The sequence below is a fragment of the Equus caballus genome, chromosome 15, assembly GCF_041296265.1.
Source record: "Equus caballus isolate H_3958 breed thoroughbred chromosome 15, TB-T2T, whole genome shotgun sequence".
Taxonomy (NCBI): domain Eukaryota; kingdom Metazoa; phylum Chordata; class Mammalia; order Perissodactyla; family Equidae; genus Equus; species Equus caballus.
In genome coordinates, this window is record NC_091698.1 from 45340390 (window position 1) to 45357383 (window position 16994).

The following is a 16994-nucleotide window of genomic DNA, read 5'->3' on the forward strand; positions in this document are numbered from 1 at the left end:
TGTTATCTGCAAATAGTCACAACTCTACTTCTTCCTTTCTAATTTGGATGGCTTTTATTTCTTTTTCTTGCATAATTTCTCTGGTTAGGATGTCCAGTACTATGTTGAATAAAAGTGGCAAGAGTGGGCATCCTTGTCTGGTCCCTGTTCTTAGAGGGAAAGCTTTCAGTTTTTCACTGTTGAGTATGATGTTAGCTGTGGGTTTGTCATATATGGACTTTACTATGTTGAGGTACATTCCTTCTACACCCATTTTTTTTTGAGAGTTTTTATCATAAATAGATGTTGAATCTTATCAAATGCTTTTTCTGCATCTATTGAGATGATCGTATAACTTGTATCCTTTAATTTGTTAATGTGGTGTATCACATTGATTGATTTGCAGATGTTAAACCATCCTTGAATCCCTGGAATAAATCCCATTTGATCATGGTGCATGATCCTTTTAATGTATTGTTGTATTCAGTTTGCTAATATTTTGTTGAGAATTTTTGCATCTATGTTCATCAGAGATATTGGCCTGTAATTTTCTTTTTTTGTGTTGTCCTTGTCTGGTTTTGGTATCAGAGTAATGTTGACCTCGTAAAATGAATTAGGAAGTGTTCCCTCCTCTTCAATATTTTGGAAAAGTTTGAGAAGTATAGGTATTAAATATTCTTTGAATGTTTGGTAGAATTAACTAGTGAAGCTGTCTGGTCCTGGACTTTTGTTTTGTGGGAAGTTTTTGATTACTGTTTCAATCTCCTTCCTAGTGATCAGTCTATTCAGACTTTCTTTATGGTTCATTTGGAAGGTTATATGATTCTAAGAATTTTTCTGTTTCTTCTAGATTTTCTAATTTGTTGGTGTATAACTGTTGTAGTAATCTCTTATGATCCTCTGTATTTCTTTGGTATCTGTTGTAACTTCTCTTTTGTTTCTGATTTTATTTATGTGAGACTTTTCTCTTTTTTTCTTAGTGAGTCTACCTAAGGGTTTGTCAATTTTGTCTCTTTTTTCAAAGAACCAGCTCTTAGTTTCATTGATCTTTTCTATTGTCTTTTTTTTTTTTTTTTTGCTGAGAAAGATTCATCCTGAGCTAACATCCATTGCCAACCTTCCTCTTTTTTGGCTTGAGGAAGATTCATCCTGAGCTAACATCTGTGCCAGTCTTCATCTATTTTGTATGTGGGTTGCTGCCACAGCATGGCTGCCAACGAGTTGTTTAGGTCCAATATCTGGGAACTGATCCTAGGCCACCAAAGCAGAGTATGCCAAACTTAACCACTAAACCATGGGGCTGGCCCCTCTATTGTCTTTTTAGTCACTTATAAGGTACTAATCTTATGGGACCATTGTCGTATATGCAGTCCATCATTGACTGAAATATCATTATGCAGTACATGACTACAGTAATCTCATTTCCTTCGGGTATATACCCAGAAGTGGGATTGCTGGATCATATGGTAGTTCTATTTTTAATTTTTTGAGGAACCTCTATACCATTTTCCACAATGGTATACCAGTTCATATTCTCATCAACAGTGGACAAGCTTTCCCTTTTCTCAACAACTTAGCCAGCCCTTGTTATCTGACCGTTGGTTTTTGCTGCTGGACACTCAAAACTGGTGAAAGCTAGGTTGGCCTTGATGGTGAAGGTCCATAATGCTGAGCCCATGATTAGCCTCTAGTCCTGCTGTCATGGCCAATTAGTTCATGAACTCATTGTGCAACATGGGTACAGAGGCTGACTGACATTCAGAGTAGATTATCTTGTCTTCCCAATTATTGAAAGCCTCATCCTCTGTGGAGATCTTCTGGTGAGCATTCGTATGGCACAAATATCCTCACATTCTGAGACCATACCTCTTTCCCAGACCTCCTTGTCCCCAGCCTTCCAGTTCTGTTCCTCTTAAGTCTCTTGTCTGTCTGGCCAGACAGTTAATCACTGCTTATTAATTGACATACAATCATACTTCTCCTTCTAGACAAAGAGGAAACAGAATGTACCAATATAAGTTCTCCCCATCAGGCAAATTTCCCTTCATCACTGGTCCTTAAGGGCCATGCTGCGTGGAACTGTAATGCTGCTGTGTTCGTTACTAGCTACTGACAGTATATCGTCTGGTGCCAGCTATAAACTAGCTGGGGATTTTCCTCTTCAGTCAATTGGTCATAAAATATTCCCCAACAGGCCAAAGGCACTGGCTGAGGGATAGTTGGATGTGAAATGGAAATAGAGAACTATGTGAACTAACTTGAAATACATTTAAAAAAATGAATTGATAGGTACATAGAGGAATGGACAGAAGATAATGCACAATAAAACAAATATGACAAGATGTTAATTGTAGAATCTAGGTGGTTGGTATATGGATGCTCACTGTACAAGTCTTTCAATTTTTCTGTATGTTTGAAAGTTTTTGCAAAATGTTTAAAAACAATAGGTTCACTGGGAATCTTGACCCTTATTCATTCAACTGAATTGTGCCTCCCAGAGCTGTTAGAGCCAATTTTGTACATATTTCTCCCACTTGATGATGAAGAGCTGCTAGGTAGACCCTACTTCAGGGCATGGTAGGTTGAATGACACCCAGTTCATTACGATAATTTGGCTCTCATGGTCATTGGCTGTACTACAGTCAGGTATTTAATCTATCAGCCTCCAGCAAGCTATAGTCTCAAAGGGAAAATAGTGATTTTCCCAGTAGGATTTTGTTTTGCCCCCAAATCCTAAGGGGCTACACTATGATTCCTCTGTCTAGACTTTTTACAAGTTTTAAATAACATCTCAATCTACCGCAAACACTCTAAGCGCCATTGTAGGCTTTGGGTCATAAGTGAGGATGCCAGATCAGCTTAGACAAGCTGAAAGTTTGTCTTATTTTTGACTTGACTCAAATCAAGTAACCCTTCCTGGTTACTTACTCAATGGATTGGGGTACAAGTTACTTAGTAAATGTAGTATATGTTGCCTCAAAAATCCAGAATGATCTGCTATATATTATACCTTTTTCCTAAAGGTAGGGATGCAAGGTGGTCTTTATCTTGCAACTTATTTTTCATTATAAAAGTGACATCTTGACATTCCCCAGGCCGCTGGGTACCCAGACACTTCCTTGAAGTGACACCTTGGAATTTTGTGGGATTTCCCAGCCACTCTCTAGTATGCATATGTCTTATCTGGTAATTGAGGATACCTGCTGCTTCCTGCTTTCTAGCCCTACCAGAATGAATATCATCGATGTATTGGAGCAAAGCAATATCCAGTAGGATGATGAGATAGTCATGTCCATAAAGACCAAATTATGACCCAATTCTGAACTGAAGTAGCCCTGAGCCAAGAATTATACCACTGACCTTCCAGGTGAAAGCAATTGCCTCTCCTGGTCTCTGCTTATTGGGAGATAGAAAAAAAGCCAATTTCAAGATCAGTAGCAGCCTACCAACTACCAGAGGTCATGTAGATTTTTCTCCAGTAAAGAGATCATGTTTGAATCACCAGCTACAGTTGAAGTTACTATCTGATTAAGCCATAGTAATCCAATAAAATTGTCAAAGATAGACATCAAACAGGTGAGTAAAATGAAGATGTGATAAGAATCACTACTTATAAATATTTCAAGTCATTGATGGTGCCCAGTCACCGAAATTTACCAAAGGGATGTGATAGTGTCTTTAGTTTATAATTTTTGTAGGGAGGGGAATCTCCAAGAACTTCTATTTGGTCCTTTCTACCATAATAAACATGATTTCATGGGTCAGAGAACAATGTACATTTTCCTACCAGTAGCTGAATAGCTCCACTTCAACTATAAACTCAAGAACTAGGAAAATAAACACAGGATGGATTTGAAGACCCATTGGGCCACTACAAGAGGAATGCTAGCCAGAACTTCATCACCTAGCTCTCAAAAGCCCCACCCTGACTGATGGACCACAGTGGAATTCAGGCATCTTAGGGATTAACTTTGGTTCAGAGCCAGTAACTAATAATTGCTGAGAGGTCTGGGTATTTCTCTTTCCCCAGGCTCAGTTACCATCGTAAATAGGCATGAGTCCCTCTGGGGAAGACTAGGAAAAATAGTTACTGTATGATCTAAGTTATCACAGGGTTTTTCCTGAAGGGTTCCTGATCTCTCCTTCGTTCAAGGGGTTCTGGGACATTGAACTGACCCAGAAATGGAAAAAGGGTAAGAGCCATGACTCTTCATTGTGATGGCTTATGTCAGGACTCTTTTTGTACACCTAAATTTTTTTTTCCAGTTATATAGTTTAATTAGAACTTTACTGGGCTGTCTATTTTGGCCCTGAGTACTCCCTGTTAGGCATTAACAAAGTTTCCCATGAGTCAAAATATTCTGAATATCACTCTAGCCCTGGTGCCTATTATAGTAGCCATGCTCACCTTTCTCTGTTGGTTACGTGCCACCCTATGGCTACTGCCTCTCTGGGATATGATTATCTCCATTGAAATCAAGGAATGCACTTCAATAACAGAATACTCAACTCATCCCCAGCCTACAGAAGACAGTTACTATGGTTACTTTTAAAGATATAGGGCTCTCCTCACCAGTGTATTTTTCTATGCCATAATGAAGGGAATGTTCGCTGAGCCTTCTTGAGTGATTTAATTAGGAAGGGAGTAAATGAGTGATAAATCCATATTTAATAAATCCTCTCCAAAATTCCAAAATACCAAAGTCTTTGGATTTCTCTCTGTCACACCAAAGAGTTTCTGTTATTGCAACTCCTATAGCGTAAGCCACACCAGGTTTCAGTCAACCAACCAAGCAGTTAGATCCTCTAAAATTAAATAAATTTAGGCCAATGTAAAATCCTGTCCCTAATCTCTTGAACTCCATGTCCACATATATTATCCATGTCTTGTTGAGATAAATTAGCAAAATCTTGCAATTCTTTTGGGAAGTAACATTTGACTTTGTAATTGGTCCCCTGGGACATGGGACAATATGACTCTACTTATGTATCTGGATATAATGAGAGAGGATAGGAGGGATCTGAGGAAAACTGGCACTCAGTTGCAAGGAAACTATCTCAGGTGAGATCATAAGAAAGTTTTCAACTGGACAGGAATAGGCACATCAGACAAAGATAAGGAGGGGGGCTTCTTCTGCTCTCAAGAGAGACTCGGTGGGGTTTGAGGTACTTAGTATCAGCCTGATCCTCCCATTTCCCCATCCCAATTCTCGTGGTACCACCCTTTCCCAATTGATGCCCTAACTTCTACCCTAGAAGATCAGACAAGACTATGGGTTCAACCTATTTTAATCCAGCAACCCACTCAGCCATGGGGGACTACAGGAGGAGATTCTTTTAGGACAGTCACAGGAACTCCCTGGTTCTCTAACCATGGCTTGAGGCAAGAATTTAAAACACGAAGACTTTCATTTTGTTTCTTTAAGAATAGTTAGAAACAGCCAGCTCAAGCTACAGCCCTTTTTATTCCTTACGCCCTTCACATGGTCTATCACAGCAGCCACTTTGATCACTAAGGTATTGTCTTCAATATGTACTTCACTCCAGGTAACCACACGATAGTTGAATTGTTCACCACTGTGTACTATGCACCATGCCAGCAACCCATTCCCTGATGTTAAACAGATCATCACAGCTGTCAACTGCAACCAGGTCAGATAACCACTCCCACCTTCCCATTTCACTGAGGTAGTATTGCCTGCAATCACAGCTGGTGTTGGTCAGGGCTATTTGTTTTAGCCAACAGAATCTAGTCTAGCATATTCTAATAGACAGAGATTTATTATATAATATTGTCTTAAGAATTTCCGGGAAATTTTGAGTGATAATACAGTCAGGAGAAACACCCAACCTCACTGTGGAAGGTCCCAATGGAAACTCCACTACCTTTTATAGACATGTATGAGGCTGGGGACAAGACAGTATGAAGGAATTCCAACACAGCTTCCCCTAAAAGAATCAAATGCTTCCACCACATGATATGTATGGCCATTTGTCACTTCTATCATCTAATCCTACACAGGTATATTTACTTGGATGAGCTGATCGGGGTCTAGGATTTTGTGTTAGCTTTCTGTCCTCATGTCTATGGGAAAGCATGCTAGAAGGGGGATGCAGTGGATATTGAATGACCCAATGTTCATTTCTGCAACAAATCAGAAACACTTTTTGCTCAGTAAATACATTTCTGAGCGTCTATCTCATGCAACCAAAAGCACTCACATGTAAGGATCTGTGTAAGGGTGTCCATCACAGATGCATTTGTAGCAGCAAAAATCCATAAACGAAGTGAAGGCCCAACACTAAGAACGTGGTTGAATTCATTACAGTCCATGCACATCTCTAAATGCTATTATTAAAAAGAAGGAACTAGAGGGGCCAGCCTGGTGGCACAGCAGTTAAGTGCGCACGTTCTGCTTCTGCAGCCCGGGGTTCACCGGTTTGGATCCCAGGTGCAGACATGACACCACTTGGCAAGCCATGCTGTGGCAGGCGTCCCACATATAGAGTAGAGGAAGATGGGCAAAGATGTTAGCTCAGGGTCAGTCTTCCTCAGCCAAAAAAAAAAAAAAGGAAATAGAATTCTATGAGGTCAACTTGGAGAGATTTCCTCAGGATGTTACTGACAGAGAAAAGCAAGATGAAGAAAAAATGCATATATGATCTTGTTTTTGTTTAAAAAATTAAAAGAAAAACATATATAATCCATATATGTATATGATTATGTGAATATTATAAAAACCATAGAAAACTATGCAGTAGGTTTTGAACATTGGTTATCTGAGGAGACATGGGGTGATATACGTAGGAAGGAAGAGAGGACTATACCAAAGGTGAAGGAAGAAAGGGAAAAAGACTGCATTTGAAAATTATGTGATGGATTCCGGGAAGGTGGCAATGGCAGCATCAACATAGTTTCCAATCTCTACAAATCTCCACATAACAACAGCAGAACAACTAGATAACAAATCCAAAGCACATGGAAAATATTTACAACTAGGGTTGCCAGATTTAACAAATAAAAATACAGGATGCCCAGTTAAATTTGAATTTCAGGTAAACAATGAATAATTTTTAGTATAAGTATGTCCCAAATATTGCATGGAAATAGAAAGGCTAGACCGAAATGGGGAAGTGGAACAGCGCCAGAAAATCCCAGAAAGCAAACCGCCGTATTTTTTAACACTACATAAAACCAACAGAAGGGGGAGCTCTATGAAATTAGAAAAGCTTTCCTGAACTCCATCTTCTTTTTTAAGTCCAAACATAAGAAATAGAATAGTATCAAGGTCAAATCTTACGCAAAATTATTGTAAGAAAAAAGAAAGCAGAATAACATCCCCCAAGACAACAAAAGCATGCCAAAAAGACGTGCCCACGAACCAGATCAAAGCAGTAACCTACTATTTCAAAATGAATATCGTTAAGAAAATGATAGAAAACACAAAAAAAACTACATAAATCAGAATTAGAAAAACTCACAAATGAGGTGACAGAACTCGAGAAAGAATAAGAACTAAAAGGAAAAAAATCTTTTCATAAATGAACACCAAACTAGGAGGAATACAAGAGCAAGTAACTGCAACAGATGATACTGAAGAGAAACAGAAAGTGAAAAAGAGGAAAATATTTTAAATGAAAAAGAAATGAAGAGAGAGAAAGGTAAAGGAGATCAAACACACAAGTAATAGGAATTCCTAAAGGAAAAAACCAAAGCAAGGATGCAGAATAAATGCTACATCTATAAATTAAAAAATGAAAGAAAGCAAACAAAAAAAACTTTCCTAGAAATAAAAAATGTTTGAAACTGTATATTGAAAGAACATACCACCCAGCTGAGATTATTGACCCAGAACCATGCCAACAAGGAATGAGCACACCAACAAAGAATACCATAGCATATTATTTTTAAATTATTGGACTTTAGAGAAAAAGAAAAATTCTCTGGACATCTAGGGAAAAAAAGCAAGTGACTTTTAAGGAAAAGGAAACTAGATTATCATCAGAATTTTTTATGACAATGCTTCATGCCAGAAAAAAAGAGAAAAGGAGTGACATGAGTCATTCAAGAAAAGAAAGTGTAAAACAAAAATTTTATAGCCCTCAAAATACCTTTCAGATATAAAGGACACAGGCAAACTATTATCAACATGTGAAACCAGGGAATATTATTCTTATGAGCCCTTCCTGAAAAATCTATCAGAAAAAAAGCTTCAGACCACCAAAATAACTAGAGAGACTTTGATATCAGGACAGGTGTTGGGCATTCAATATATAATTACCTGTAGAACTAGGAATAAGTAAGATAGAGTATTATGTATAAAGGATATGTACTCTGACAATGTAAACATGGTACAACCATCTTCTGTATTTTTACTTTTTAAAAACAGCTTTGAGATATAATTCACGTGCCATATAGTTTACCTGAAGTGTACAATTTAATGGCTTTTAGAATATTTACAGAGTTGTGCATTCATCACCACAATCAAATTTAGAATATTCTCATTATCCCCAAAAGAAATCCCATACTCCTTAGCTGTCACTTCCTAAACCTCCCACCCAAACACCCAGCCCTAGGCAACCACTGCTCTGCTTTCTGATTCTATAGATTTGCCTACTCTGGACATTTCATATAAATGAAATCATACAATATATGGTCCTTTATGACTGGCTACTTTCACTTAGCTTAATGTTTTCAAGGTTCATCCTTATTGCAGTGTGTGTCGGTATTTCACTTTATTTTTATGGCTGAATAATATCCTGTCTTATGTATATACTGTATTTTGTTTATCATTTCATCAGCTGATAGACAGTTGGGTTTTGTCCACCTTTAGGCTATTATGAATAATGTGGCTATAAATGTTTGTATGCACATTTCTGTATGGACACATTTTTTGTGTGTTTTCATTTCTCTTGGCTAGATACCTAGGAGAGGAATTGCTGGGTCATATGGTAACTCCATGTTTAACTCTTTGAAGACCTGCCAGACTATTTTTTAAAACAGTTGCACCATTTTATATTCCCGCCAGCAACGTCTGAGGGTTCCGATTTCTCCACATCCTTTTGGATAACAGCCATACTAGTAGGTGTGAAGTGAAACCTCATTGTGGTTTTTATTTACATTTCGCTGATGGCTAAGGATGCTGAGCATTTTTTCACATTCTTATTGTCCATTTGCACATCTTCTTTGGAGAAATGACTGTTCATATGCAATGTCTCTACTTAAACTGGATTGTCTTTTTATTGTTAGATTGTAATAGTTATTTATAAATTCTAGATACAAGTCCCTTCTCAGATGCATGATTTGCAAATATTTTCTCCCATTCTGCAGGGTTTTTTCACTTTATTGATGATGTCCTTTGAAGCACAAAAGTTTTTAATTTTGACGATGTCCAGTTTATTTTTTCTTTTGTTGCTTGTGCTCTTGATATCATATCTAAGATACTGTTGCCTCATCAGAGGTCACGAAGATTTGTCCCTACGTTTTCTTCTAAGAGTTGTATCATTTTAGATCTTATATTTTGGTCTTTGACCCATGTTGAGTTAATTTTTGTCTATGATGTAAAGTAGGGGTCCAACTTCTTTCTTTTACATGTGGGTATCCAGTTGTCCTTGTAATACAACTATTTTTTTTAATGGTGAGAGAGAACAGAGAAAGTATATGCAAATTTTCAAGTGTTTTCAGCAATTACGTTGGTGTTAGTGTTAGAATTGTTTTTCTGACACTCTTATATGTGTAATATGGGATAAAATAAATGAGTAATTTGTCATCTCCTGTATCCTTGAGAACTAGGATTCTCAGCATAAAAGAAAGAAGGCAGTCATAATAGAGAAGAGGTTAAGTAAAAGTTCCACAGGAATTCCTTCAACTGGAATTACAAATATTAATATAAACTCATGAATTATTTAGCTCTGTCCACTGAAAACGTCTAAAGACAATGAGGAACTATGTAGCAATGGGCATCCCTTAGCACCCAGATTGTGGTCTTGAAATATCATTTCGCACTAAAAGATATGGCTGATCCCAAGTCTGGGGCAAGAAATGTACGAGATGAACCTGAAGCATCCTGTAATACCAGATTGCAAGGAAGCCACTAAAGACTACTAGGATTATGTCAAAACGACTCAGGGGCCAGCTTGAGGAGGCCCCCACTGGTCACAGGACTATTTGAGCTTCAATGACGATAATACTTGCAATGGTTTGAAACTCATCAAATACGTATAAATCTAAAAGTTCATAATGATGCTTTTAAAAATAAGAATTAGTCACTGGAGGATGAGAGGGAACCAATTTATCATGTTGGAACTGGTAAATAAAAGGAATAAATATAACGTTTATCTTGCCTTTTCCATGTGAACTTTACTACTGTATAACAAAACTGTGGATGAGAGAAAGTGTTTTTTATAAAAGTATTCCAACTAAAAAATGAAACAGAAATGATGGTATCAGAATATCAACATTTTTTTTGTTCTTTTTTTTGAAGAAGAAGAAGATTAGCCCTGAGCTAACTACTGCCAATCCTCCTCTTTTTGCCGAGGGAGACTGGCCCTGAGCTAACATACATTCCCATCTTCCTCTACTTTATACATGGGACGCCTACCACAGCATGGCTTGCCAAGCGGTGCCATGTCTGCACCCGGGATCCAAACCAGTGAACCCCAGGCTGCCAAGAAGCAAAATGTGCACACTTAACCATTGCGCCACTGGGCTGGCCCCAACAACATTTGGCAACCCACCAGTGCATAATAGATATAGGCATTATACATCTGTTAAGATTACAAACAATGACAACCAGATAATCTATGCTTCCTGGAGTCTTGCCATGGAAAACTTACAGTTTTGCCAAAGAGAACCAACCTGTATCTGATCCATCCCCTGGATCAGCTGTCTAGTTGCAGGAAATACAGAGGATGGAGGAACAGACTGAACCACGCCACGAGGACTCAAGTAACAAAATCCAGACTGGGAGATTCTACAGCCTAAAAGACCTGTAAGCAAGAGAAGGGACGGGGGAGGAACCTACAGATTAAAAGATACTTACATGATATATTTTTTTAAATGGGCAAGAGTAAACTATAGTGTCTAGGAATGCACATCTGAGTGATAAAACTGTAAAAAGAAAAATGCAAGGAAGTGGTACTATAAAAGTCAGGATGGTGGTTACTTATAGGAAGAGGGAGTGTGTGATTGTGATGGAGTACACAAAGGAGCTTCTGGAATGGCTGGCAGAGTTCTATTTTTTTAATCTGGATAATGTTCACTTTAAAATAATTCATTAAGCCAAGTGTTTTATTTGTGTGGTGTTCTGCAATGGGATTTTATTTTATAATAAAAAAAATTTTTTTTTTTTGAGTAAGATTAGCCCTGAGCTCACATCTGCCACCAATCCTCCTCTTTTTGCTGAGGAAGACTGGCCTTGGGCTAACATCCTTGCCCATCTTCCTCTCCTTTACATGTGGGACGCCTGCCACATCATGGCTTGCCAAGTGGTGCGTAGGTCCACACCCAGGATCCCAACCTGTGAACCCCAAGCTGCCAAAGCAGAACATGCGAACTTAACTGCTGCGACACAGGGCTCGCCCTAAAAATATTTTTTAAAACATTTTCTGTACCTCAGTCATACCCCAGACCAATTAAATCAGGTTTTCTGGAGGCAAGACCCAGGCATCAGTATCCTTTAAAGCTCTCCAGTGATTCCAAAGTGTAGCCAAATTTGAGAACCAGTGTGTATGAGGAATGGCGTTTTATGTTGCTCAGCATCAAGGGCCTGGGTTCTAGTCTTCACATCCCACCAATACAGCTACGTGACCTGGAACAAGGGTTTTAACCTCTCTGGACCACAAAAGCACATATGTTACATGGTGAAAACAGTTTATCTACCCAGAGTTGGGACTGGACAGGTTGAGTTTTGAAGTCCCTCTGAGTTCTAGAGCCTGAGCATCTAAATAAATAGAAATTGTATTAGATCAATTAATTGTATAAACTTAATAGTATTTTTTACTGCTGTAGTATTAATTATAATACAAACAAATTACAATAAGACTATTGTAGTATTAATTGTATAAAACTTTTAACAATTGTATCTATGATGTGGTCACACTTATGCATCCATATGAAAAGTGTGAGTGCGTATGCATATCGTTCAGAGTTCCGGAATAAAAAAAATTCACCATATATGGCTGAATGAAGAGATTTAATGAAGGAGCTACACACTGAGCTGTGGGCAGGATTAGTGTACTCACAGACTCACAACAGTGAGAAGCTGTTATCCCCCACCACTATCACCAAGCCTGAAGAACAAGAGGGGGAAATGTGTTACCAGAACCCAACAATATCAGGAGCTATGGAGGAGCCACCCAACAAGAGCTGTAGTGAGAAGGACAGCCACTCACACTGAATCCATTCATCTGTATGGCTGCGTAGATGGCTATACCACAATGCATTAGTCCATTCTTCTGTTGATAGATGTTTCAGTTATTTGCAGAGTTTTGTCCTCATAAATGATGTTGCTATTGGACATGCTTCTTGGTAAACATATGCACACATTTCTGTTGGATATATATGTAGGAGTGGAATTGCTGGGTCACAGTATATGTGACTCATCGGCATGCATTGCCAAACTTTTTTTTTTTAATTTTTTTTAATTTTTTAAAATTTTTTTTATTAAGGTTATAAAAGTTAACATCTTTGTGAAATTACAGTTGTACATTATTATTAGTCATGTTGTAGTTACACCACTTCACCCCTAGTGCCCACCTCCCACCCCCCTTTCCCCTGACAACCACCGATCAGTTCTCTTTGTCCATGCGTTAACTACCACCTATAAGTGGAGTCATACCGAGTTCGTCTTTCTCTGTCTGGCTTATTTCACTCAACATAATAGTCTCAAGGTCTATCCGTGTTGTTGTGAATAGGACAACTTTGTCCTTTTTTATGGCTGAGTAGTATTCCATTGTATATATATATACCACAACTTCTTTATCCAATCATCAGTTGCTGGGCACTTAGGTTGGTTCCATGACTTGGCTATTGTGAATAATGCTGCAATGAACATAGGGGTGCATAGAGCTTCTGAAATTGCTGATTTCAGGTTCGTAGGATAGATACCCAGTAGTGGGATGGCTGGGTCATAAGGTATTTCTATTCTTAACTTCTTGAGGAATCTCCGTACTGTTTTCCATAGTGGCTGCACCAGTTTGCATTCCCACCAACAGTGTATGAGGGTTCCCTTTTCTCCACAGCCTCTCCAACATTTGTCACTCTTGGTTTTGGATATTTTTGCCATTCTAACAGGTGTGAGGTGATATCTTAGTGTAGTTTTGATTTGCATTTCCCTGATGATTAGTGATGATGAGCATCTTTTCATGTGTCTATTGGCCATCCGTATATCTTCTTTGGAGAAATGTCTGTTCATGTCCCCTGCCCATTTTGTAATTGGGTTATTTGATTTTTTATTGTTGAGTTGTGTGAGTTCTTTGTATATTATGGAGATTAGCCCTTTGTCGGATAAATAACTTGTGGATATTTTTTCCCAATTAGTGGGCTGTTTTTTTGTTTCAATCCTGTTTTCCCTTGCCTTGAAGAAGCTCTTTAGCCTGATGAAGTCCCATTTGTTTATTCTTTCTATTGTTTCCCTCACGTGAGGGGTTATGGTGTCCGAAAAAATTCTTTTGAAGCTGATGTCAAAGAGTGTGCTGCCGATATTCTCTTCTAGCAGACTTATTGTTTCAGGCCTAATGTTTAGGTCTTTGATCCATTTTGAGTTTATTTTAGTAAATGGTGAAAAAGAATGGTTGATTTTCATTCTTTTACATGTGGCTTTCCAGTTTTCCCAGCACCATTTGTTGAAGAGACTTTCTTTCCTCCATTGTAGGCCCTCAGCTCCTTTGTCAAAGATGAGCTGTCCATAGACATGTGGTTTTATTTCTGGGCTTTCAATTCTGTTCCATTGATCTGTGCATCTGTTTTTGTACCAGTACCATGCTGTTTTGATTACTGTGGCTTTATAGTATGTTTTGAAGTCAGGGATTGTGATGCCTCCAGCTTTGTTCTTCTTTCTCAGGATTGCTTTAGCAATTCGGGGTCTTTTGTTGCCCCATATGAATTTTAGGATTCTTTGTTCGATTTCTGTAAAGAATGACAGTGGAATTCTGATTGGGATAGCGTTGAATCTGTAGATTGCTTTAGGTAGTATGGACATTTTAACTATGCTTATTCTTCCAATCCATGTGCATGGAATGTCTTTCCATCTCTTTATGTCGTCGTCGATTTCTTTCAAGAAGGTCTTGTAGTTTTCGTTGTATAGATCTTTCACTTCCTTGGTTAAATTTATCCCAAGGTATTTTATTCTTTTTGTTGCAATCATGAATGGGATTGAGTTCTTGAGATCTTTTTCTGTTAGTTCATTGTTAGCATATAGAAATGCTACTGATTTATGTATGTTGATTTTATACCCTGCAACTTTGCTGTAGTTGTTGATTGTTTCTAATAGTTTTTGTATGGATTCTTTGGGGTTTTCTATATATAAGATCATGTCGTCTGCAAACAGCGAGAGTTTTACTTCTTCGTTGCCTATTTGGATTCCTTTTATTTCTTTTTCCTGCCGAATATCTCTGGCCAACACCTCCAGTACTATGTTGAACAGGAGTGGTGAAAGTGGGCATCCTTGTCTTGTTCCTGTTCTGAGAGGGATGGGTTTCAGTTTTTGTCCATTGAGTATGATGTTGGCTGTGGGTTTGTCATATATGGCCTGTATTATGTTGAGGTACTTTCCTTCTATACCTATTTTATTGAGGGTTTTTATCATAAATGGATGTTGGATCTTGTCGAATGCTTTCTCTGCATCTATTGAGATATTGCCAAACTATTTTTCAAAGTGCATGAACCAATTTATATTCTCACTAACAGTATGTAAGAATTCTTCTTGCTCCCTAGTTTCATCAACACTTTCTGAAGAAGACAAAATGGGAGGATCTATACAATCAGATATAAACATTTATTATAAAACTATAGTATTTGAGACAGTGTAGTCTGGGTGAAAAGACAGTTAAGTAAACCAATGGAGAAGAACACAGAGTCCAAAAACAGTCCCACATATATATGGACACTCAGTTTATGACAAAGGTAATATTGCAAAGCAGTAGAAAAAAAGACAGTCTTTTCAGTAGACGGTATTGAGTCAATGGAATATACCTACCAAAAAAATAAAACTCGCCCCACCTACACCATACCAAGAATTAATTCCAGATGGATTGCAGATCTAAATATGAAAAATGAAACAATAAAAATTTAGATGAAAGCATGGGAGAATATCTTCATGACCTTAGGGTAGGCAAAAATTTCTTAAACAGGATACAAAAAGCACTTGTCTAAGAAAAAAAAAGATTATAAATTGGATTCTATTAAGATTAGGGACTGTTGCTCACCAAAGAACATCATAAAGAGAACTATAGTATAAGCCACATACTGGCAAAAACATTTATAACACATTGTCTTTGCCGGTTTGGGCTTCCATAACAAAAATACCATAGACTAGGTGGCTTAAACAGCAAACACATTTCTCACAGTTCTGGAGAGTGGGAAGTCCAAGGTCAAGACATGTGCAGACTTGGTGTCTGATAAGGGTCTGCTTCCTGGTTCATACACAGCCATCTTCCTGCTGTACCTTCACATAGCAGAAGGGGCAAGAGAACTTTCCAGGATCTCTTTCTTTCTTTCTTTTTAGGAGGGGGAAGAGTAGCCCTGAGCTAACATCTGCCACCAATCCTACTCTTTTTGCTGAGGAAGATTGGCCCTGAGCTAACATCCGTGGCCATCTTCCTCTATTTTATATGTGGGACACCTGCCACAGCATGGCTTGATAAGTGGTGCATAGGTCCACACCCAGGATCCAAACTGGCAAATCCTGGGCCACTGAAGTGGGGCGTGAACTTAACCACTACACCACCAGGCTGGACCCCTGAGATCTCTTTCGTAAGGGCACTAAACCCATTAGTCACCTAACTACCTAATCACTTCCCAGAGGCCTCACCTCCTAATACCTACACATTGGAGGTTAGGGAGGGACAAAACCTGCAAGCCATAACACACATATAACTGACAAAGCATTCTTATCCAGATTACAGAAAGAATTCTTAGAATGAAAAAGAGCCAGCCCTGATGGCCTAGCAATTAAGTTTGGCACACTCCACTTTGGCAGCCTGGGTTCAGTTCCCAGGCACAGAACCACACCACTCATCTGTCAGTAGCCATGCTGTGGTGGCAGCTCACATAGAAGAACCAGAAGAACTTACAACTTTACGCAAGTATGTACTGGGCCACTGGCAGGAAAAAAGGCAAAAAAAGAAAAAGATAGCAACCCAATGGGAAAATGATCAAGAGACTTGAATGGGCACTTCACAAAAGAGAATATCCAAATGATCAGTAAACATGTGAAAAAGGTCACAACCTCATGCAAAACAAAAGGATGAGATATTACCTAAACCCGCCAGCATGGCTAAAATGAAAATGACTGACAATACAGTGTTGGATAGAATATAGAGTAATGGGAACTCTCACACATTGCTGGTGGGGGTATAAATTGATACAACCCATCTGAAAGTGAAAATAAGTTGAAAGTTGAAAATATACTATGACTCAGCAATTCTACTCCTTACTCCTATCCTCCATAAATGTATACATATGTGCTCCAAAAGATATATAGAAGAATGTTTATGAACAATATTTCCCTTGATAGACAAGAATGGAAACAATCCAAATGTCCATTAACAATAAAATGGATAAATAAATTATGGTATATTCATGCAATGGAATAGTCCGCAGCAATGAATTTGAACAAACCAATGTTACAATGATATGAATCAGTTTTACACTTACAATGCTGAGTGAAAGAACCCATACACAAAATAATACATATTGTAGGATTCCATAATATAAAGTGCAAAAACAGACAATAATAACGTATGGTGCTAGAAATCACAATAGTGGTTAAGATTGGGGAAGTGGGAAAGTGTAG